Consider the following 23,024-nt stretch of genomic DNA (forward strand, 5'->3'; position numbering starts at 1 on the left):
CAAATATTTCCACAATTAATAGTTTGATGCCTATTCTTCTTCATTTTATCTGCATATAACCATTCTATTTTCCAAAATAGTATCTGCTATATAAATGCCATTTATAGCCTTAAATTTTACTTAATAATATCACATAAATGTTTTTATTTCAATAAAGGCTTCCTATACCATCATTATTTTCACATGTGCATCCCCTTCATATTAAGAGATTTTGTTTGCAACTTAAAAAAAATTTATGACTTCCAGAATGAACCAGTTTCATAAATCAGCATCTTACCTTCTCCTTGTAGAAATCATCCAAAGGCAACAGGGGAATTTTTAATGCAAACACTATTTCCAATAAAGGTAGAATAATCCTATTTCTAAACTACATGTAAGGATTGTCAAAAGTTGGGGCTAAGGAAATAGAAGGACAAGAACCTTAGAATAAAAATTCAGAGTGAAATCTCCCTAATGAAGAACATAACTAAAAGTGCTATCAAAATACATTTTAAAAGTAAAAAGTTCAGATTGATGTTCAGAAAGTATAAAGCATATAGGGAGTGCAAAACCTTGGTTAAAGTGTGCTAAGCAACTGAAATTCCCTTTGTTTTGCTTCAGTAGCATAGAATAGGCAAGCTACCATATATATATGAAAAACTACACTTAAATGAAGTGGTCTGCTTTTTGGCAACAGAGTGGAAAAGAACTTTTGAGTTGTGAACAGCAAGTAGAACTAGAACATTACATGGACCTCTATCTGGCCTGCTCAAGAAATCTCTTGAAAAGAGAAATTTCAAGCACCCTGTTTAGCAGCCTCTACGACCTCTACCCTCAAGGTGCCAGTAACATGTGGTCCATCAGTTGTGACAAAATATCTCCAGACATTGACAAATGTTCCTTGTGGGGAGAGAGGACAAACACATTCTCAGTTAAAATCCACTGACTTAGAACAATTTTCTCTGAGGCTTTCAGAATAAAAGTTTTCTTAGTTATACTCAATTTCCTCAACTCTTAAGTGAAGATAATGAAACATATTTGCCAGGGCTATTTTGGAGAATCAGAGTGATGCATAGAGTTTTAGCACAATTTCTGTTCAGGAAAAGTTTTCTATTTTTATAATCACTATTATCCTTTTTATCAATATACTAACTCTCCTCAAATCCTATTTTATCTATAATGGAGCTTATTTATTGTATTACTTATCATTATTGGTTCAATTAATTTATTTGATACAGCATATGCATTTTATTTTGCATTTCTTACACTAACTTCTCTTTCCCCTAAGTTTTCTTTTTCTATAAAATGTTGATTTTCTATTCCATATCCTCCTTATTCCATATACTGTTGTCCTTTCTTCTACCCTTTACACTAAATTCATTTAAAAAATAAATCTGCATTCACTATCATAAATACTGTCCATATCTTTCTATATGGCTCCTTTTCTGGTCACTTTTACTGAAATTTCTCAAAGATCTGCAATATAGTTTTATTTTAAAAAATTTTTATATCAAAATTAAACACACACATAGGTTAAATAAGTAGTTTTCTCCAAGCTTGTAACTAAAAACAAACAAACAAACAAACAACATCCAATCTTCTCATCCGTTACTCCCCACATCAATTCTGACTTTATAGGGTCAAAAATCTTATATTATTTTAGATGATTCCCCAGGTAATTATGTTCATATATATGCATACCATTCTGTGAGGTTAATTTTATGTCAACTCTACTAGAATGAATGTACCCAGAAATTTGCTTATACATTACTTCTGGATGAGTCTGTCAGAGTGTTTCTAGACAAGATTAGTAGTTAAATCAGTAGACTGAGTAAAGCAGATTGCATTCCCTGAGTGAGTGGGCATAATCCAATCCACTTGCCTGAATAGAACAAAAAAGTAGAAGAAAAATGAATTCTGTCTCTCTGCCTGACTGTCCAGCGACTCTTATACTGGGAGTTGCACATCAGTGACCCAGGTTCTCAGGCCTTTGGACTGAGATTGGATTCACACCATCTATCCTCTTGTTCTCAGTTTTTATGCTTGGACTGGGTAGACACAACTGGCTTTCCTGGGGCTCCAGTGTGCAGGCAGCAAATGATGGGTCTTCTCAGCCTCCATAATAATATGAGCCAATTCCATGTAATAAATATCTTTCTCACTCTTTATCTCTTATTGGTTCTATTTCTCTGGAGAATCCTAATGCATATACTACATTATACTTTATTTTACTTTGTTGACTTTAGATATTATTTATTGACTTCCTGCTCTAGAAAAAGAACATTTACTTTTCTCATTCTCCCATACCATGGCACACACACATATATTCCCTGCTGTTCTCCTGCCACTTTAATAATACAATAATTTTTTGTGTTTGCATTATGACCATGTAAGGTGAACTGACTGGATTCTTTTATTGGAGAACCTCAAGTTATTAGGCTTTTCCTTTCTTTACTCTTGTTTTGGTCAATATCCTTGCAGGGGTGTTGAAACTTTTGGTGTCTGTTGTCCACACTGGAGGAGAAGAGTTCTCTTGGGCCACACATTGAATACACAAACACTAACAAAAACAAAAATAATCTCATAATGTTTTAAGTAAATTTACGATTTTGCATCGGGACACATTCATAGCCATCCAGGGCCACGTGCAGCCTGCGGGATGTTGGTCAGACACCTCTGTGAGGAACCCTCCAATCTTTAGTCTGGGAAGAATAACACTGACTGTTGCTCCTTCGGCCTAAGTGAATGAAAAGGGGACAAGTGTTTTACCATTCACTATATGGACTTTCACCTCAGCCTCTTGTTTTCTATATGATGTTCCCATCTTCAGCTGGGTCTATTATCCTAAATTCACTCTCCCTCTGCTTTGCATTGCCAGGGAATAAATTTTGGGGCTTCTATTGTGTGGAGCAAGGGCAGTTGACTGTCAGTGCAGAGTGAAGAGTGAAATGTGGATTTTTAAATGCTTCTTATACTGGTGTTCAACTAATCCTCTATTTTCCACCACTGACTTTATGATCATTTTTTAGGAATAACCAGTGTGCCTGATTCCTGAGACTCTCTCCAATTCCAAGTCATGAGTGCATCTCCTCCCTGGCTTTCCCACTGCTGGCTCAGGTTTTCAGCTTTCCCTGTCCTGCTTATAGTTACTGTCCAGCTGTCTGCTTTCCAGATTCTAATTTTGTTACTGTCACCTCCTGTCATCCTTGCATCTTTATGCATTTTATCTGTTGATGTATTTTTTTCCTTTACTTTCATTTCAGTCCAGGTATGTAGAGGAGCTCTTATAACCAGAGTGTTCAGTCCACCACGTTTAACATGAATGACTCAGTGACTTCCTTACTGCCAAATCTAATGGCTCCTGTTAATTCTGATTCCTCTTGATACCTTTATAGAATGATTAATATTAACTCCTCTCTTTGTAAATTCTTTACTTTCCTCGCTCCTTTGATATTATTTCAATGTCTCATGCACAACTATGTTCTGGACATTATATTAGTGGATAGGGACACAAAGAAGAGAACAGCATTTGCAATTAATGTGATTGACGTGAAGAGAGGTGAATTATAGTGCTGTTTTGAAAATTCTACAATAATGCAAAGAGGAATATTGGAATTGGGGGAGTTAGGGAAAATATGAATTCACCAAGCAAAACATTAACAGAAAGAATTCAATCAATAATAAAATAATAACAATGGCTATAATTATTTATACTTACTCTATTCTGGGCACTGGATGGAACTAAAGCCTGAGTTTTGCACCACTTAACATCTTTCTTGCCCCTGCAGAGGAATAGCATATGTACTAAAACACTGACTTATGAAGGTATTTGTCCTGTCAGAATAGCGGTGCGTATACCGTAGAGAACCCACCTAGTCATTCAGTTTTCCATTATCTATTGAGAACCTGGTATGTGCTAAGTGTTGTTCTAGTTGCTGGGAATACAGTATTCAAATGACACAGCTCTGGCCTTAACTAGGTTAATTTAGGAAGTGCTACCATAAGATGAGTAGAAGAGAATGCTGCCTCTGATATGGAATGTGGACTAGAGCAGGGAGAAGCTGGTGGCACAGGGACCAAGGAAGGAGCTGATAAAGGTTTTAAAATGGGATATGCCAAAGGCTTGAATTGAGGCAATAAAAGTAGAGATGTAGAGACAAGCTTAGATTCAAGAGACATGTATATAAATCCAATAAATTGGTGAAGAATAAAAGGAGTCGAGAATATATTTTTTCATTCCTCACCAAATCATTATAATAATATATATTTGAGGAATTAATGGATGATAAATGAATGAGATTGGACAGAAATTCAAGAATTAGAAAAATGAAGCAAAGTCATGACAATAATTATGGAACAGAGAGAGCGCTACCTAAAGCCCTGTAAATCCCGGAGACTTTTGGGTGCAGAAACAAGGTGGAGAATTGGGGTAAGCATAGGGTACTCTTAGCTGGATGACAAAAACAACAAAGGTATTGGTTATAGAAATTGGTCAAACAGAAGTAAGTTGGTTTCTGGTAAAGATGATAATTTTATGTCTTGAGCGTGAGAAGATGACATGGTAATATAAAGCTGAAGCTTATGCAAAGATCAGAGCTGGAGAAAATTGTTTAAAACTCATATAATAATAATAAAAATGGAAATCTACCATGTGCCAGGTATTATGCTAAGCAGATTTTTCATCCCCCTTTGTCATAAAACCCTTGAACTATGGTTATTTTTTTCCCATTTAACTTATGAGAAACTGAGGCTTGCTCAGGGCCACACAGTGGTTAGTGTATACATGTCACAGTTAAGAAATTCTTTCCAAGCATTTTTGAATAATCAACAAAAAATACATGTCTGACTGACACAAAGGGGCACTCTTCATCTACTTGTCCACAGGAGATCATTGGTGGCTCAAGCAAAAGTAGTTTCAGAATGGGTTTTGCCAGTACTCAACCTTTAATAGTAATTGTGTACTTAACTATTATCTAAAACAATTCTATGACAATGTCCCTAAGTTTTTGCTGTATCTTGGGGACGTCATTAGTCTGGATTAAAGAACTGAACTATGTGTTCATTTAATGAAGACAATAAGAGCGCATGTTTGTACAAAGTTTTAAGTTTGACGGCACTGTGCCCCTGGAAGATCTCTCTTACCAGTTTGGATGGGTCTGATCTATTGTAATTGCAACATACTGCATAAACAAAAAAGGCGAAGTTATAACAGTGGTAGCAGTGTAAGTCCATATGAAAGTTTCCAGGAAAGTAAGCACTGACAGTAGGGAAATAAGGCGTCATGGATTGAAAAGCCCCAAGTTTAGTTATGTTAGTGGTAAGCCCATCTGCAGAGGAACTATAGGGGAGTACCTACCTGAAGAAGCTTTCAAGTTCAAAGCAACTTTTTTTTATCAACAACTCACACCTTCACTTCTCTGACCACAGACACCCCAAAGCATAAACCACTGCCTACTTATCCCCCTTTCTTATGGTGATGAGAATGTCAAAATCATGTAGTCTCCTCATTTTCAGGATTTATTCTTCAGTTATGATTGAGGCATTTGGTTGATTCATCCATCCTGCTGTTATTTTTACTGGTTTTTATTTTATTTTTTAACACAAGACACTACACATTTCCAAAAATCCATTAAAAGTCCCTTTTATAATACATGATATATATGTTTATGATTTGGTCTAATAACCTCCTCTACCACATTACAACAGATTTCCTTTTTGGCCACTAACGATGCACGCCCAACACTTTCCATGCATTAATTCATTGAATCATATATCCCAGTCATCAGGCTTCCATCACTTTATTGTCTTTTTTTTTTCAGGTTTTAAGAATTCTTTGATAGAGAGGACAACAGGAGAATGGGACTTAAAAAGAAGCTCCTCTTTATCTCTTCCATCTGTTAACATTACACCATCTGCTTCAAATACTATGCTTTTGAAATGAATCTCTGTTTCTTTTTCTCTCTTGCATCCTTTGTGATTATGTTGTCAGAAACTCCCTCCTGCCTCCTTCCCTTATTTCCCCCTCCCCTTCCTTCCTTTATTGAGTAGTTTAACATCTTACACCAAGAGATCACATGTATTTTTCATATGAAATGCTTGAAAAAACTTATTTAAAATCCAGGATAACTGATTGTACTGAGGGTTCATTTCTTATACTCCATGTGTATAGGCACACACACGTATGTGCGCTCTGGCATGGGCTAGAAGTGGGGGATGGTGGAATGGGGGGTGGCTTGTAGAAAGACAGAAACCAAGTATCTCCAGTCTGTGTTCTTAGTTATTTGTCTTGCCTAGTGGCACCACCATCAATCTAATTGCCCCAAGTACGTATTTTCATGTCCTTTAAGACCTCTGACTTCTCATTGTGCATATTTAGTTAGTCCCAAATTCCTGATGATTCTACGCCAGGTATCTCTCAAGACTGACTTCTTTTTACCCCACTGCTTCCCTTCTCCCTTAGTTTCAGTCCACCTAACCTGAACAAACATGTGACTTCAGACTCCACAGACCCACTTTCTCCCATCCCTCCTTTGCATGCTGCCTACTCTTCTATCTAATCCCACATCCTCTTTATCCCCATGGTTACTCTTGTCATAACTGTAGACAACTTCAACATCCACCTAGATAATCTAGCCAGCACCAGGCCTCTGATTATTTCTACAACCTCATTAACTCTATTTTTTCTTTGTTTTTTTTCAGACAACCACTCCCATAGTCATCACCAATAATTCTCCTGCCTCCATAATCTTGATTTCAAACATTTCAGTCTCCCACCACTTCCTATGCTTTCAGTTTCTTTATTCCAATATTTCCATTTGAACAATTCTGATCCTTATGAAGCCTTCAGTCCATAGGCCTCACCTCTTCTTCACTTGTCATATTTTCATGAACTTTCTTTTTAATCCCTGTATTAGTCTTTTCAGAAATAATTTTCTAGTTCCATGATGGGAGAGAGTAGCTCATTTATTTCTCTAAATAAGCGGGTCTTTACCCAGCATCTCAGATTCGCAGATTGTAAGGTCTGAACAAGCTTTATTATTGTTGTTTATCCTTTTGGGTCCTAGTAGGATTAAAAGGAAATTATTCTAAGACAAGCAAAAAAGCTAAAAATTACACTTCACTACATTTCCAAGCAGGATTTGGACCATGCTAACCAGAGAGAGAATGGGTGGTTATTCTAAAAATTTACAGGCAGCAGGTAAAATAATAGCAGCATAGACCAATACTTCCTAGCCTAAATCTAAGAGGGTCTTTCATATAGATCTCCCTCTCATGAGGCCAGCTGGTTTCTGACTCTTAATGAGTACTTCCAGACAAGGAGGGATTATAGACTTCCCTTGGTGTTTGCACTAAAGCAGACATTGCTTTGATGTAAATATTTAACCCACTAAACTTTTCTCAACATATACGATAGCTAAAAGTCAATAAAATGTTTACATTTCAAGTGTAGTGAGTAACTCCTAATTTCAAACAGCTTTTGTATTATGGATTTTTATTTATCAGCTTCATTATCCAAGATCTTCAAACTTTAACGGCATCAGTAGATATTCTGGTGACTAGGGAAAGAGTTTCTCTGCATTGTAGTTGTCTAACAGACCCCTTACCAAGATAGGCTGTCATATTACTTGACTGGTTTGCATCATTTGGCAGAAGTAACCTCTCTCTGTGTATGAAAACACTTGCTTTTGTAGGTTCCTATAACACCAGACTCACTTAGCTTTCTTCCTATTTCAATAGTCAATTCCCTAGTCCTCTTTTCTAATTCATTGTTCTTCACTAGACTATTACATATTAAAGCAGGCCTTGAATCTGTCCTTGTCTTTCTAGTTTGTAAATAAGACTTATTGGTTCCCATTTTAAAAATATATCATGAGACAGAGGAATCAAGATGGCAGAGGAGTGAGTGGAAGTCACACTGACCTCCTCCCAGGGACAACCTGGAATTACAACTAATTGTGGAGAAATCACCTGGAACAAACAACTGAACAATAGCGAGAGAGGAGCCTTGTAACCTCGGAGATAGAAGAATCAGCTTTAGTGCAATATAACTGGTAAGGAGTGTGGTAGAGACTCAAGAAGGTGGGCAGGGCACCCATGGGTGGCAGCACCAGAAGGATACTGAAACGGCCAGTTGGATCTCCCTGAGAAGAGCAGGATCTAAATCATAAGTAGAGATCTCCAGTCTACAGCACCAGAGCCCAAAAAAGTACACAGAAAACAGCCTGCTGCAAAAAGCGCCAGGATTGGTCTCTGCCGGAGGTGGGCGGCTGGAGACGCAGGGAGCCGTTTAAAGGGCCAACACATAAATTTTTATTTACAGCCACTTACCCTGGTCTCCAGCAAAGGTGGGCGCAAAGTGAGCTAGAGACACCTGAGGAGAGAATGGGAACAGAGGCTTTGGGGAGAGAACTGAGAGTAGACAGCGAGATCCCAGTGCTGATTCATCCCTCGTTTGGCAGCAGCCATGTTGCTCAGGCAGAGACCACTCCCCCTGAGCTGCAGCAGCATCAGAGACCCCAATAGCCATGCCCCGAGGTGGGATTCCACCCTGCCCTGTGCTTTCTAAGCTGCCTCCTGAGTGCAGAGTGGCAGCCACAGGTAGTAGAGCTCAGGCTAAAGGGGACACAGAGTGGTCTGGAGACACTTGAGGAGAGACTGGGGATGGAGGCTTTGGGAAGAGAACTGAGAGAGTAGCTGGGGAACCCTGGCACTGACTCCTCCCCCATATGGAAGCAGCATGAGAGGACCCAATAACCCCACCCCCTGGAGGGACTCTGCCCTGCCCTGAGCTGTCTAAGGCGGATGGCTGAGTGCAGAGTGAATAGATTAACAGCTGAAGGAGAAAGCCTACACTAACAGTAGATTCCTGGAAGTCTCGTAAAGACTGCCCAAGGGACGACATCTGACATCATCAGAGGCAGATCCAGAAAGTAAATACAGCAGTCTCCTACCATTGAAGTTCACACCACAAAGTCTGGAAATCCAAACAGATCAACTTAAGAAGCAGAAGCAAAAAAGAAGAGTCTCACAAATGATGGGAAGACAAAGAAATATGCCCCACACGAAGGGAAAGGAGGAATCCCTACAAAGAGAACTCAATGAAATAGAGGCAAGTAAACTATCAGATATGGAGTTCAAAACAACAGTTCTAAGGAAGCTCAGTGAGCTCAGTGAGCTCGGAGAGAATTACAAAAAACTACAGGAAAACTATGAGGAACTTACTGCAACCTATATCAGCATGAAAAAGGACATAGAAACTATCAATAAGAGACAAGAGGAAATGAAGAATACAATTTCTGAATTGAAGAACACAGTAGAAGGAATCAAAAGCAGGCTAGATGAAGCTGAGGATCGAATTGGCAAGCTGGAGAACAAGGTAGAAAAAAGCCCCCAGAAAGAGCAAGAAAATGAACAAAGAGTCCAAAAGAATGAAGAGGCATTTAGGGAAATTCAGGACAATCTGAAATGTAATAATATCCGTATATTAGGGATACCAGAAGGAGAATAGTATGAAGAAGGGATAGAGAACCTGTTTGAAAAAAGTAATTATGGAAAACTTCCCTAATTGGAGGAGAGAAAGAGTCACACAAATCCAGGAAGCACAGAGGGTCCCACTCAAGAGGAACCCAGTGAGGCCCACTACAAGACACATCATCATGAAAATGGGAAATATCAAAGACAAACAGAGAATCCTTAAGGCAGCAAGGGAGAAACAGGTAGTAACATGTAAGGGAGCCCTGGTATGGCTAGCAGCTGACTTCTCAACAGAAATACAGCAAGCCAGAAGGGAGTGGCAAGAAATATTCCAAGTAATGAAAAGCAAAGGCCCACAACCAAGAGTGCTCTACCCAGTAAGGCTCTCAATTAAAATGGAAGGCGAAATAAGGAATTTCCCAGATAAAAGAAGGCTAAAAGAATACACTTCCACCAAACCAGCACTGCAAAATATGCTAAAGGGACTCCTCTAAGATGAAGAAAAAGAGTCTATGAATACCCAGTTCCTTTCCCAGTTGTCAATACTGGATATTACCAACATTTCTTAATATGTATTAATCTGATTGTGACAATGATGGGTTATTTTGTTCCTTTATTATTTGTTGAAACGAAACCTGTTTTTGTATATTTCATGCCTATTTCCATTATTTTTAAAAAGCTTTAGATGACTGTTTGGTATTCTTTACCCATTTTTTGATTAAATATTTGTAGAATTTTTTTCCCTAAAAAACAAAACAGAACAAACCATTAATCCTTTTTTAGATGTGTTGTAAATACTTTCATATTCTATTACTTGTCCTTTAACTTTTTCTATATGTATATTACTATAGAATCTTAAATGTTTAATATAGTCATATTGTCAATATTTTACTTTATAGCTTCTGGATTTGAATATTTTACTTCATGGTAAGAAAATTATTAGTTTATATTTTCTCCTAAAACTCCTTAGATTCTACATATTGATTTTTAACTCACCTGAATATTTCTTGTATGATGTGTGAAATAGAGCTCTATATTTGTTTTTTTAAGTACTAGTAGTCCATGCACCTTATTTGTTGAATGACTTATTTTACCCATTGATTTGAAATATCAACTTAATCACATATCACATTGTTAGACAGATATATACATTTACCTCTAGAATGCTTATTATATTTCATTGATCTACTTGATAATTTCTGTGCTGGTGTCATGTTGGTTTAATTGCTGAGACTTTATAAGGGTTTTAAATTTTTTAATATTTTAAAGTTAACTTTGACATTTAAAAATAAATAAAATCAATCTTCATTAAGAAAGAAAGAAAGAAGGAAAGAAAGAAAGGAAGGAAGGAAAGAAAAGAAAGAAAGAGAGAGATGGAACTCTTACCTTTTGCAACAACATGAGTGGAAATGGAGAATATTAAGCTAAGTGAAATAAGCCAGTTGATGAAAGACAAATACCATATGATCTCACCTATAAGTGGACTCTATTCAACAAAATAAACTAACAAACAAAATAAACCACAGGCATAGAAACATGGAGCAGACTGAAAGTGCCCTGCTCCATGGTGGAAAGAAGGGGAACGGACTGGACAAAGAATATGTATGAATGAACCATAGACATGGACAACAGAGTGGGAATTGACTGTGGGAGTGGGGGATGGGGGTGAGATTGGTGGAGAGGGGTAAGGGGGAAAAAATTGAGACACCTGTAATAGAATAAACATGATTTATAAATGTAAAAACTAAAAATATTTTAAAAAATAAAAATATATCATGAATCTGAATACTACTTATTACCTCCAGCAAAAATAGCAATTTTTGTCCTAGTTGCAATCCTCTGTCACTTCTCAGTTATCTTTAAATACCCTCCTAACTGATGATCTCTCTGCTTTAATTTGTGCTTCCCTACAAAGATAATAAGATATGTTATAGCTCCAGTGAGTTTTTTAATGTATTAATTGGACTATGGATTTCCCCTCTAAAAATCCTCCAGTGGCTTCCCATTGCAATCTGAATAAAACTCAAACAAACTTTTTACCCTGACTAGCACCCTCTGGTCTTCTGCACACCTTTCTGATGTTGACAATTTCCGTGCTCTGTCTTATTCACTACAATCTGGCTACAATGCCCAGAAAATTTTCAAACTCATTTCTTTTTTTTTTAACTACTTCTTCCTATTATTTTCTTAAGAGCCTATACTTCATAACTTAAGTGTTATTTCAAATATTATGTCTTTTTTTTAAATTAATTTATTTACTTTTTAAATACATTTGTCTCTGCCTTCCCCCCACCTCTTTCCCTTGCCCCCTCCCACCTTCCCTCCCTCAGCTCTTCCCCTTTGGTTTTGTCCATGAGTCCTTGCTATATGTTCCTTGACTTTCCCCTTCCCTTCCCTTTCCCTGCCCCCCGCTTCCCTCTTGTCTCTGTTGATTTCTTTTCCTTTCAGTGTTGCTGGTCATATTTTCCTTGCTTCTTTGCATTGTTGGTTAGGTTCCGCTTATAGGTGAGATCATATGGTATTTGTCTTTCGCCCCCTGGCTTATTTCGCTTAGCATGATGCTCTCCAGTTCCATCCATGCTGTCGCAAAGTTTAGTACTTCTTTTTTTCTTTCTGCTGCGTAGTATTCCATTGTGTATATGTACCATAATTTTTTGATCCAGTCATCTACTGATGGGCATTTAGGTTGCTTCCAACACTTGGCTATTGTAAATTGTGCTGCTATGAACATTGGGGTGCATAGGTTCTTTAGTATTGGCGTTTTGGTGTTCTCAGGGTATAGTCCCAGCAGGGGAATCGCTGGATCAAAAGGCAGTTCCATTTTCAGCTTTCTGAGGAAATTCCACACTGCTTTCCATAGTGGCTGCACCAGTCTGCATTCCCACCAACAGTGGACTAGAGTTCCCTTTTCTCCACAGCCTCGCCAGCACCTGTTGTTTGTGGATCTGTTTCTGATGGCCATTCTGACCGGTGTGAGGTGGTACCTCATGGTGGTTTTGATCTGCATTTCTCTGATGGCTAGTGATGCAGAGCATCCTTTCAAATGCCTCTGGGCCCTCTGTATCTCCTCCTTAGAAAAGCATCTGCCCAGGTCCTTTGCCCATTTTTTGATTGGATCGTTTGTCTTCTTGGAGTCAAGTCGAGTGAGTTCTTTGTATATCTTGGAGATCAAACCTCTATCTGATGTATCATTAGCAAATATATTTTCCCAAATGGTTGGCTCCCTTTTCATTTTGCTGATGTTTTCTTTAGCCGTGCAGAAGCTTCTTATTTTGATGAGGTCCCACTTGTTTATTCTTTCCTTTATGTCCCTTGCTTTAGGAGACATATCAGTGAAAAAATTGCTGCATGGGATATCTGAGAGTTTCTTGCCAATGTTCTCCTCTAGGACTTTGATGGTGTTGCGACTTATATTTAAGTCTTTTATCCATCTTGAGTTTATTTTTGTGTATGGTGTCAGCTGATGATCCAATTTCAATTTTTTGCATGTAGCCATCCAGCTCTCCCAACACCATTTGTTGAAGAGGCTGTTATTGCTCCATTTTATGCTTCTGCCCCCTTTGTCGAATATTAGATGTCCATAGAGACCTGGGCTTATTTCTGGGTTTCCTATTCTGTTCCACTGGTCTATTGGTCTGTTCTTGTGCCAGTACCAGATTGTTTTGAGTATAGTGGCTTTGTAGTAGAGTTTGATGTCCGGTATTGTGATCCCTCCTACTTTGTGTTTCTTTCTCAAAATTGCTGCAGCTATTCGAGGTCATTTATGGTTCCATATAAATTTTTGAAATGTCTGTTCTATTTCTGTGAAATACGTCATTGGTATCTTAATAGGGATTGCGTTGAATCTATAAATTGCTTTTTGTAGTATGGACATTTTGAGGATATCAATTCTTCCAATCCATGAGCACGGTATATGCTTCCATTTATTTGTGTCTTCCTTAATTTCTTTTTTCAATGTTGTATAGTTTTCTGCATACAGGTCTTTTGTGTCTTTGGTTAAATTTATCCCTAGGTACTTTATCTTTTTTCGTGCTATATCGAATGGTATATTTTTCCTGATTTCTTCTTCTTCTATTGCATTGCTGGTGTACAAAAACGCCTTTGATTTCTGAATGTTGACTTTGTATCCTGCTGTTTTGCCAAATTCACTTATTAGGTTGAGGAGTTTTTTGGTAGAGTCTACAAGGTTCTCTATGTACACTATCATGTCATCTGCAAACAATGATAGTTTTACTTCCTCCTTTCCTATTTGGATGCCTTTTATCTCTTTCTCTTGTCTGACCGCTGTGGCTAGGACTTCCAATACGATGTTGAAAAGAAGCGGTGAGAGCGGACATCCTTGCCGTGTTCCCGATCTTAGTGAGAAAGCTTTCAGTTTTTGCCCGTTGAGTATGATATTGGCTGTAGGTTTTTCATATATGGCTTTATTACGTTGAGGAATGCCCCATTGATTCCCATTTTGCTGAGTGTTTTGATCATAAATGGGTGCTGTACCTTGTCAAATGCTTTTTCTGCATCTATCGAGATGATCATGTGGTTTTTGTCTTTTCTTTGATTTATGTGGTGTATCACGTTTACTGATTTGCGTATATTGAACCATCCCTGCATCCCTGGGATGAATCCCACTTGATCGTGATGGATAATCTTTTGAATGTATTGCTGGATGCGGTTTGCCAATATTTTGTTGAGGATTTGAGCATCTATGTTCATCAGAGAAATTGGCCTGTAGTTTTCTTTCTTTGTAGGGTCTTTATCTGGTTTGGGGATCAGGGTGATGCTGGCCTCATAGAAGGAGTCTGGCAGTCTTCCCTCCTCTTGGATTTTTTGGAATAGTCTGAGAAGGACAGGGGTTAGCTCTTCCTTAAATGTGTTGTAAAATTCTCCTGGGAAACCGTCTGGCCCTGGGTTTTTGTGTGCTGGGAGTTTCTTGATGACTGCTTCAATTTCCCCAACTGTTATCGGTCTGTTCAAGCTTTCTGTTTCTTCCTCCTTCAGTGTTGGAAGATTATACTTTTCTAAAAATTTGTCCATTTCATCCAGATTTTCAAATTTCTTGGCATATAATTGTTCATAATAGTTTCTGATGATCATTTGTATTTCTGTGGTATCAGTTGTTATTTCTCCTCTTTCATTTCTGATATTATTAATTTGGGTCCTCTCCCTTTTTTTCTTGATGAGTCTGCTTAAAGGCTTGTCCACTTTATGAATCTTTTCAAAGAACCAGCTTCTGGATTGGTTGATCCTCTGAATTGTTCTTTTTGTCTCTATGTCATTCAGTTCTGCTCTAATCTTGACTATTTCCTTCCTTCTACTTGCTCTGGGATTTATTTGTTGTTGTTTCTCCAGTTCTTCAAGTTGCAGTGTTAGGTCTTTTATTTGAAATGTTTCTATCTTTTTAAGGTAAGCCTGTATTGCTATGAACTTCCCTCTCAGGACCGCCTTTGCTGTGTCCCATAGGTTTTGGACAGTTGTCTGTTCATTTTCATTTGTTTCCAGAAATTTTGTGATTTCTTCTCTTATCTCATTATTGACCCATTCATTGTTTAATAGTGTACTGTTGAGTCTCCATGAGTTTCCAAGTTTTTGAAGTTTCTCTTTGAGTTTGATTTCGAGTTTCAAGGCCTTGTGGTCTGAGAAAAAGCTTGGTATTATTTCAATTTTCCTGAATTTACTGAGGCTTGCTTTGTGTCCTATCATGTGGTCTATCTTTGAAAAACTGCCATGAGCATTTGAAAAGAATGTGTATTTTTCTTCTTTGGGATGTAAGGTTCTATATATGTCAGTTAAGTCTCTTTGATTCAGTGTGTCATTCAGCGCCACGATATGTTTATTAATGTTTTGTTTGGAAAATCTGTCCATTTTTGACAGTGGGGTGTTGAAATCCCCTACTATCAGTGTGTTGCTATCTATATCTTTTTTGAAGTCATCCAACAATTTCCTTATAAACTTGGGGGCTCCTATATTGGGAGCATATAAGTTTAAAATGTTGATGTCTTCTTGATAGATTCTTCCTTTAAGTATGATAAAGTGCCCCTCTGGGTCTCTCTTTATGGCCTTTGCTTTGAAATCTACTTTGTCTGATACAAGTATGGCAACGCCAGCCTTTTTCTCATGTCCATTTGCTTGGAATATTATTTTCCATCCCTTTACTTTCAATCTGTGTAGGTCTTTTGCTCTGAGGTGGGTCTCTTGTAGGCAGCATATGTGTGGGTCATGTTTTCTTATCCATTCAGCTACCCTGTGTCTTTTGATTGGGGCATTTAGTCCATTCACATTGAGAGATATTACTGATAGAAACTTACTCATCTTTTCTCTTTGTACTTGTGTTCCTCTCTGTCTCATTCTTTTCCTTCATCTGCTTAAACCAGTCCCCTTAGCATATCCTGGAGTGCTGGTTTGGTAGAGATGTATTCTTTTAGCTTTCTTTTGTCTGGGAAACTCCGTATTTCTCCTTCTATTTTAATGGAAAGCCTAGCTGGGTAGAGCAGCCTTGGCTGTAGGCCCTTGCTTTTCATGGCTTGGAATATTTGTTGCCATTCCCTTCTGGCTTGGAGTGTTTCTGTTGAGAAGTCAGCTCCTAGGCGTATCGGGGCCCCCTTGTATGTTACTTTCTCCTTCTCCCTTGCTGCCTTGAGGATTCTCTCTTTGTCTTTGACATTTGCCATTTTAATGATGATGTGTCTTGGAGTGGACCTCCTTGGGTCCTTCTTGAGTGGGGTCCTCTGTGCCTCCTGGATCCATGAGAGCCTTTCTCTCCTCAAATTAGGGAAATTTTCCATCATTACTTTTTCGAGGAGGTTCTCTATTCTTTGCTCCTCTTCTTCTCCTTCTGGTATCCCTATTATACGGATATTATTGCATTTCAGGTTGTCCTGCATTTCCCTAAATGCTTCTTCATTCTTTTTGAGCCGTTTTTCCATTTCTTGTTCTTTCTGGGAGCTTTTTTCTACCTTGTCTTCCATCTCACTGATTCGATCCTCAGCTTCATCCAGCCTGCTTTGGATTCCTTCTACTGTGTTCTTCAATTCAGAAATGGTATTCTTCATATCCTCTTGTGTCTTCTTGATAGTTTCTATGTCCTTTTCCAGGCTGATATAGTTTGCTGTAAGATCCTGATAGTTTCTCTGCAGTTTCTCATAGTTATCTTTGAACTGGCTGAGCTCATTGAGCTTCCTTAGAACCATTGTTTTAAATTCCATATCTGATAGTTCCCTTGCCTCTATTTCATTGAGCTCTCTCTGTGGGGAGTCCCCTTTTCCACTCATTTGGGGGGAACTTCTTTTTCTTCCCATTTTTGTGAGGGTCTGTTAAGTATTTTTGTCCTTTACTTTTCTTTCTGGGCTTGCCTCTGATGATGTCAGTTGTTGACCCTATAGGGCCTTGGGTTGTTTGTTTGAGCCTTTCAGGAGTCTAATGCCTGTGTCTGACTCCTGCTTGGAGCAGCTCTGTGACCCCTTCGGTCAGGGCTGGGCTATTTTTTGGGATCTCTCTGCGCTCTCACGAGAGCTCCTTGAGCGCGTTCCCAGCGCGGCAGGGTCCCCCACCTGCCTGGGCTCGCATGTGTTTGCCCCAGACCAGGGGGGCTTATTCGGGACCTCCCGTGCTCATCTGGCCTCCCTGGCACGCGAGCTTCGCGGCACTGGTCAGTTTAGGGTCTTCTATTGTGTGTTTTCCCCGCTTTTGGCTCTTTGGGTGCGTTGCTTGCCCTCGCCAAATGGGGACTACGGAAATGGGAGGAAATCAGCTCTAGGACTCTCCGGTTAATCCTGTTTCTGGTCTCTCCTCCAGGGACTCTGGGCAGCTCTACTTATTTTGTGGGCCGCTCCGCAATCGCGGCAGGTAGGTCAATTTACGCCTGCCCTTGCCCCTCTGTGCAATCCCTCGCAGGCCGTATGGGTGCCAGTCTGTGCGAGGCCTTGCCGGCAGGTGGAAGCGTTCGCCAGCCCGCGTGGGTCACACACATGCTCGCCAACCCTCGCCAGTCACTCGGCGCAAGTGTGCGCGCCTGCTCTGGGTGTTTTGGGGGTGTCTATGTTTGCTTTTCGGCTTTTGGCTCTTTGGGGGTGTGGCCTCTTCCCGCGCAATGCAGACTTCGGCAAGGAGAAGGAGTCGGGACTCCCCGGTTCCTCCTCCCGTTCTTTCCCCAATGCCTCCGTTTCTAGCCTCCCCTCAGGGGCCTCTGGGCAGTTCTGTGACCCCTTCGGCCGAGGATCCAACTCCTGTGCAGACTGCGTTTCAATCGCAGGCAGTCTGGTTCATACGCGCCCCCCTTCTGCCTCTTTGGGGTCGCGCCTTTCCAGCCCACAATGGAGACTACCGAACGGGGAGGGAGTCGGGACTCCCCGGTTCCTCCTCCCATTCTTTCCCCAATGCCTCCGTCTCCAGTCTCTCCTCAAGGCTCTCCCAGCCAGTCTGCACTCAGCCCCGCAGCTCACAGGCGTACAAGCTGTGTGCGGAGCGCACAAAAGGCAGGTTAATTGATTCCCTTATGCCTGAGCGAGATGGTAGCTGGAGAGTGGGAAGTGCGTTATCACCCGGGCTCCACCGGCCTCCATGTCGGTTCTCTTCTCAAAGTTTTCCTCACCAGTCTTTTCCCAGGCACCAGCCCACCCTGCTGCAGCCTGTACCCAGCGATCAAGGAGGGTGGCTGCCGCTGCAACTTTTGCGTTTGCCCTTTAAATGTCTTTTTGCATCCCCAGCCACCTGTCTCTGGCAGAGAGCGCCCCTAAGCTTTTTGGGGTTGCGTTTTGTCTGTATTTTCTCGGCTTTAGCTGCTGTAGTTTAGGGGTTCCTGTTTATGATTCAGACCCTGTTCTTCTTGTGGGGGGGCGCTAACTGGCTGTTTCAATGTCCCTCTGGTGCCAGTGCCCGTGCGCACCCAGCCCACCCTCTCGAGCCTCCACCGCAATTCTCACCCGTTGGGATGTGTGAGAGTCGAATCCACTGTCCACGGCACCAAGGCTCCTCTCCCACTATCGCTCCACTGCTTTCCAGGTGATTACTCCATTATTTAGTTGCAATTCCAGTTTGGTTTTGGGAGGAAGTCAGCGTGACTCCCTTTCACTCCTCCGCCATCTTTCTCTCTCAAATGTTATGTCTTTAAAGAGATCCTTGACTACTCTAACTAAAGCATTCCCCCACCATTTTTCTGTAGTTGTAGGGCTGAGGTCTTCATATTGGCCTCGACTGCTCTCCTCCTAGATGTTGTCCTGTCTCCTATGATTCACAGTATGAATATTTTGTCTCTTCCAGACTAGTCACATTGAATCTCTCCACTTTCCTCTTCTGTGACTATCTGGAGAAAACTCTTTGGTGTTAAAGAGTTCATCAAATTAAGTTAGGTCCACTCAGCATAAACTTCCTTTTGTCTTATAATCTAACATAATCTCTCGTATGATGTCTCATCATATGGACAGGTTTCCCCCATACTTAAAGGAAATATGTAGGGTATTTAGACCAGGGAAGGAAATTTGGGGGGGCTATCTTAGGATCTTGCCTGCCATAGTCCTATATCTATTAAATGAAATAAATTAACTCTAAAGAAACTTCCAGTGCAGAAAATTGCAGACCCAGTTGATTTCATTGAAAAAATGCTACCAAACACTGAAGGAAAAATTAATACTAATTCTATATAACTCTTCTAGAAATATAAGTAGATGGATTATATACCAACTCATTTTATGAGTCAGACAATACTATAACACCAAAACCAGGCAAAGATGAAAGAAAACTACATGCCAATATACCACATAAATATATTTTAAAAAACTTAACAAATATTATCAAATAAAATCCAGCAGTACATTCAAATGATAATGAATCATGATCAAGTTTACCACAGGAATATAAGGGCTTTAACTTTTAAAAAATGAAGTGTATCATATCAATAAACTAAAGAGCAGGTAATTATCTCAAGAGATACAGAAAAAGTATTTTAAAAAATTCAGCCTCCAATTACACTTACAAAAATAAAACAAAACTCCCAGTATACTGCAAATTAATTGGACCTTCTTCCAACCAACAAAGGGAATCTACAAAAAAACCTACTTTCAACATCATACTAAATGGTAAAAGTCTAACCACTCACTCCTATTTAACATTATAATACAGATCTTAGTGCACTGAAGCAGGAAAAAAATAACAAAAGGCATACATATTGGAAAGAAAAAAATAAAGGCATCTTTATTTGGAGATGACATGATTACTCCTTAGAAAATACCAAAGAAGGTACAAAAAACTATTAAAACTAATAAATGCATTTATCAAGGTCACATCAGACAGAGTTACTGTGAGGGTGAAGACCACTCTCAGCAATCAGACTGTCGACATCCCAGAAAATGTCAACATCACTCTAAGTGGCTGCACAGCTATTGTGAAAGGCACCAGAGGCACCCTGCAGAGGGACTTACAACATATCAATGGAGAACTCCGTCTCCTTGGAAAGTAAAAGAAGAGGCTGCAGGAAGACAAATGGTGGGGCAATAGAAACTGGCCACTGTTTGTCCTATCTGCAGTCATGTATAGAGCATGATTAAGGGTGTTACTCTGGGCTTTCATTACAAGCTGAAGTCTGTATACTCTTACTTCCCCATAGATGTCATTATTCAGGAGGATGGTTCTCTTGCTGAAATTAGTCATTTTTTTTGGTTGGTGGGGAGAATATATCTGCAGGGTTTGGATGAGTCAGACATTGCTTGTTCAGTAGCTAAAGCCCATAAAGTTGAGCTGGTTCTTGAAGGGAATGATACTGAACCTGTATCAAATTCAGCTGCTTTGATACAGCAAATTTTCAGAAGGAAATATAGGATAAACTCTTTGTGGCATTGGATGAGACAGTATTTCTTAAAGCAGGACTCAAACACCATAAAATACAAAATATTGTTAATTTTTTTATCAAAAAAAAACTCACTTTTTTCTGTAATATAAAATGTTACAAAAGTGAAAAGACATAGACTTGCAGAAAATATTTGCAAAACGTATCTCAAAGAAGACTTAATAAGTATAAATGACTCACAATTCAAAAAGACTCAATTAAAATGAGTAAAATGTTTGAATAGACACTTGGCCAAAGAGGATATTTAGTGGCAAACAAGCATGTTAAAAGATTTTCAACATTGTTCAACATCATCTTAACATTCAAAATTATTTTGCATTGGGGAAATACAAATTAGAACCACAATGAGAAACCACTACACCTATGAGAAATACTAAGACAAAAATTCTTGGTTAGTATACAGAACAGCTAGAACTATCATGCATTAATATTGTGAACATAAAGTAGTCAAAGACTTTGGAAGACAATTTGTAGTTTCTTATAAAGTTAATCATACACATACCATATTATCCATCAATTCAATTCCATTCTTAATACTCAAGAGAAATGAAGATCTACATAGAGATCTGCACAAAAATCTCTGTATAAATGTTAATAGTAGTTTTTTTATAATTGCCCAAACTAGAAATGACCCAAATGTCCTTCAACTGATGAATATATATTCAAAATTTAAGTATATCTACAATTGAATATAACTGCAATAAAAGGAATGAATTACTGATACATATAACAATATTGATGAATCTTGAATGTATTATGTTAAGTAAATAAAGCCAGACTAAAGGCTACATAATGTATAATTCCATTTATATGACATTTTTGAAAAGACAAAACTATAGATAGTAAATAGATTCATGGTTGCCAGGGCTGATGTTTCATTTTTTTCTATTTTTCATCTCAGACATTGTAGTTTTTATTTCTATTAGTTTGATTTGGACCTTTCTATATCTAATATATCTCTACTTTTTCAAAATATAGAATGCAGTTATAAGTGTTGGTGCCCTCATCTGGCAATTCTAATGTATACATTAGAATTTATATTTATTAGAATTTAGTATTTATAGGTGGGTTATGATTGATAGTTTTGTTTTATTTCAGATTATATTTTCCTCCTTCTTTTCATGCCTGGTAATTTTTGAGTGGATTTTAGACATTGTGAATTTCATTCTTTCTAGTCTTAATTTTAAGCTTTGTTAGGTGGAAAGCTTTGTTAGATGGCAGAGCAGTGTTTGTTCTAGAGCTATTTAAACTCTATTATTGAGATAAGACCCTTTAGTATACCCTATACCAGGGGCTCCCAACCCCCAGGCCAGGGGGTGAGCACCAGGTGAGCAAGCAAGGCTTCATCTGTATTGACAGCCACTCCCCATTGCTCACATTACAGCCTGAGCTCTGCCTCCTGCCAGATCAGCTGTGGCATTAGAATCTCATATGAGCATGAACCCTAATGTGAACTGAGCATGCAAGGGATCTAAGTTCCACGCTTCTAATGAGAATCCAATGCCTGATGATCTGAGGTGGAGTTGAGGCAGCAATGCTAGTGTTGTGGAGCAGTTGCAGGTACAGATTATCATTAACAGAGGGGTTTGACTGCACAGAGACCATAATAAATCAATTGCTTGCAGGCTTATATCAAAACCCTATCAGTGAGTGACAAGTGGCAATTAAGCTGCATCTGGTGGCAGGCTATAAAGCCATCGCTGCCCCCCACACCAGTCCATGGAAAAATTGCCTTCCACAAAAGCAGTCCCTGGTGCCAAAAAGGTCCAGGACCACTGCTTTACACAACACTTTGTGAATCGAGAATTCCCATTTTCATTCGTATGAATATGCACTGTCTCTAAATTTTGTGATCCTTCAGCAAGGTTGTCACTAAAACTTCCAGATGACTCTTTCCTCAGTCTTGGCAGTTTTCTTATACATATACTGATAAATACTCGGCTGAGACACAGGAGGATCCTCCGCAGATCTCTGGGGTTGTTTCACTGTGCAGCTCTTTCCTCTCCAGTATGCTGGTCTCTCTCTGATTTCTTTGTCTCTGAGATGTGCCTAGAACCTCACACATAAAATGGGCAGTAAACAACAGAGCTCACCTCATTTTTTTCTTCTCTCTCAGGAGTCACTGCCCCTTGATGCTTGATATCCAGTGTCTTGAAAATCATTTTTAAAACATTTTATCCAGCCCTGGCTGGTGTGTGTCAGTGGATTGAGCACTAGCCTATGAAACAAAGGGTCACCAGTTCAATTGCCAGTCAGAGCACATGCCTGGGTTGCTGACCAGGTCCTCAGTAGGAAGCACATAAGAAGCAACCACACATTGATGTTTCTTGCCCTCTCTTTCTCCTTCCCTTCCCCTTTGTCTAAAAAGAAATAAAATCTTTAAAAAAAAAAAGAAAAAGAAAGTTTAAAGAAATATATATACATTTCATCCATTTTTTCTGGTATACTAAGGTGAGAAAACAAATCTGGTCCCAGTTACTGCATCCTGGCCAGAAATAGAATTCTATGGTATATGTGTTTGATGTTGTTATGGTTCCTCCTTGTGTTTTATCATTGAATCAATGGGGTTTTTTCCTACATCCTACAATATGCACAGAACAGCCCCCTCAACTGAGAATTAAATGGGCCCTCATGACAATAGGCTGGGGTTGAGTAGCTCTAATTTAAATTATTCCTAGAAAGATTGGAAGAAATAAGTGGTAAAAATGTACAGGAAAATAGCCTCAGTGATTAGATC

The 23,024-nt window shown here is 39.2% G+C and overlaps 1 pseudogene; it reads left to right on the top strand.

Moving 5' to 3' along the window:
• The window catches only part of LOC129083533 (60S ribosomal protein L9-like), a 142,017-nt pseudogene extending 119,841 nt beyond the window's left edge, over nucleotides 1–22,176 (top strand).
• Nucleotides 22,177–23,024: the final 848 nt, after the last annotated feature.

The sequence above is a fragment of the Pteronotus mesoamericanus genome, unplaced genomic scaffold (assembly GCF_021234165.1).
Source record: "Pteronotus mesoamericanus isolate MK-2021 breed Mesoamerican mustached bat unplaced genomic scaffold, CSHL_Meso_final scaffold_167, whole genome shotgun sequence".
Classification (NCBI taxonomy): Eukaryota; Metazoa; Chordata; class Mammalia; order Chiroptera; family Mormoopidae; genus Pteronotus; species Pteronotus mesoamericanus.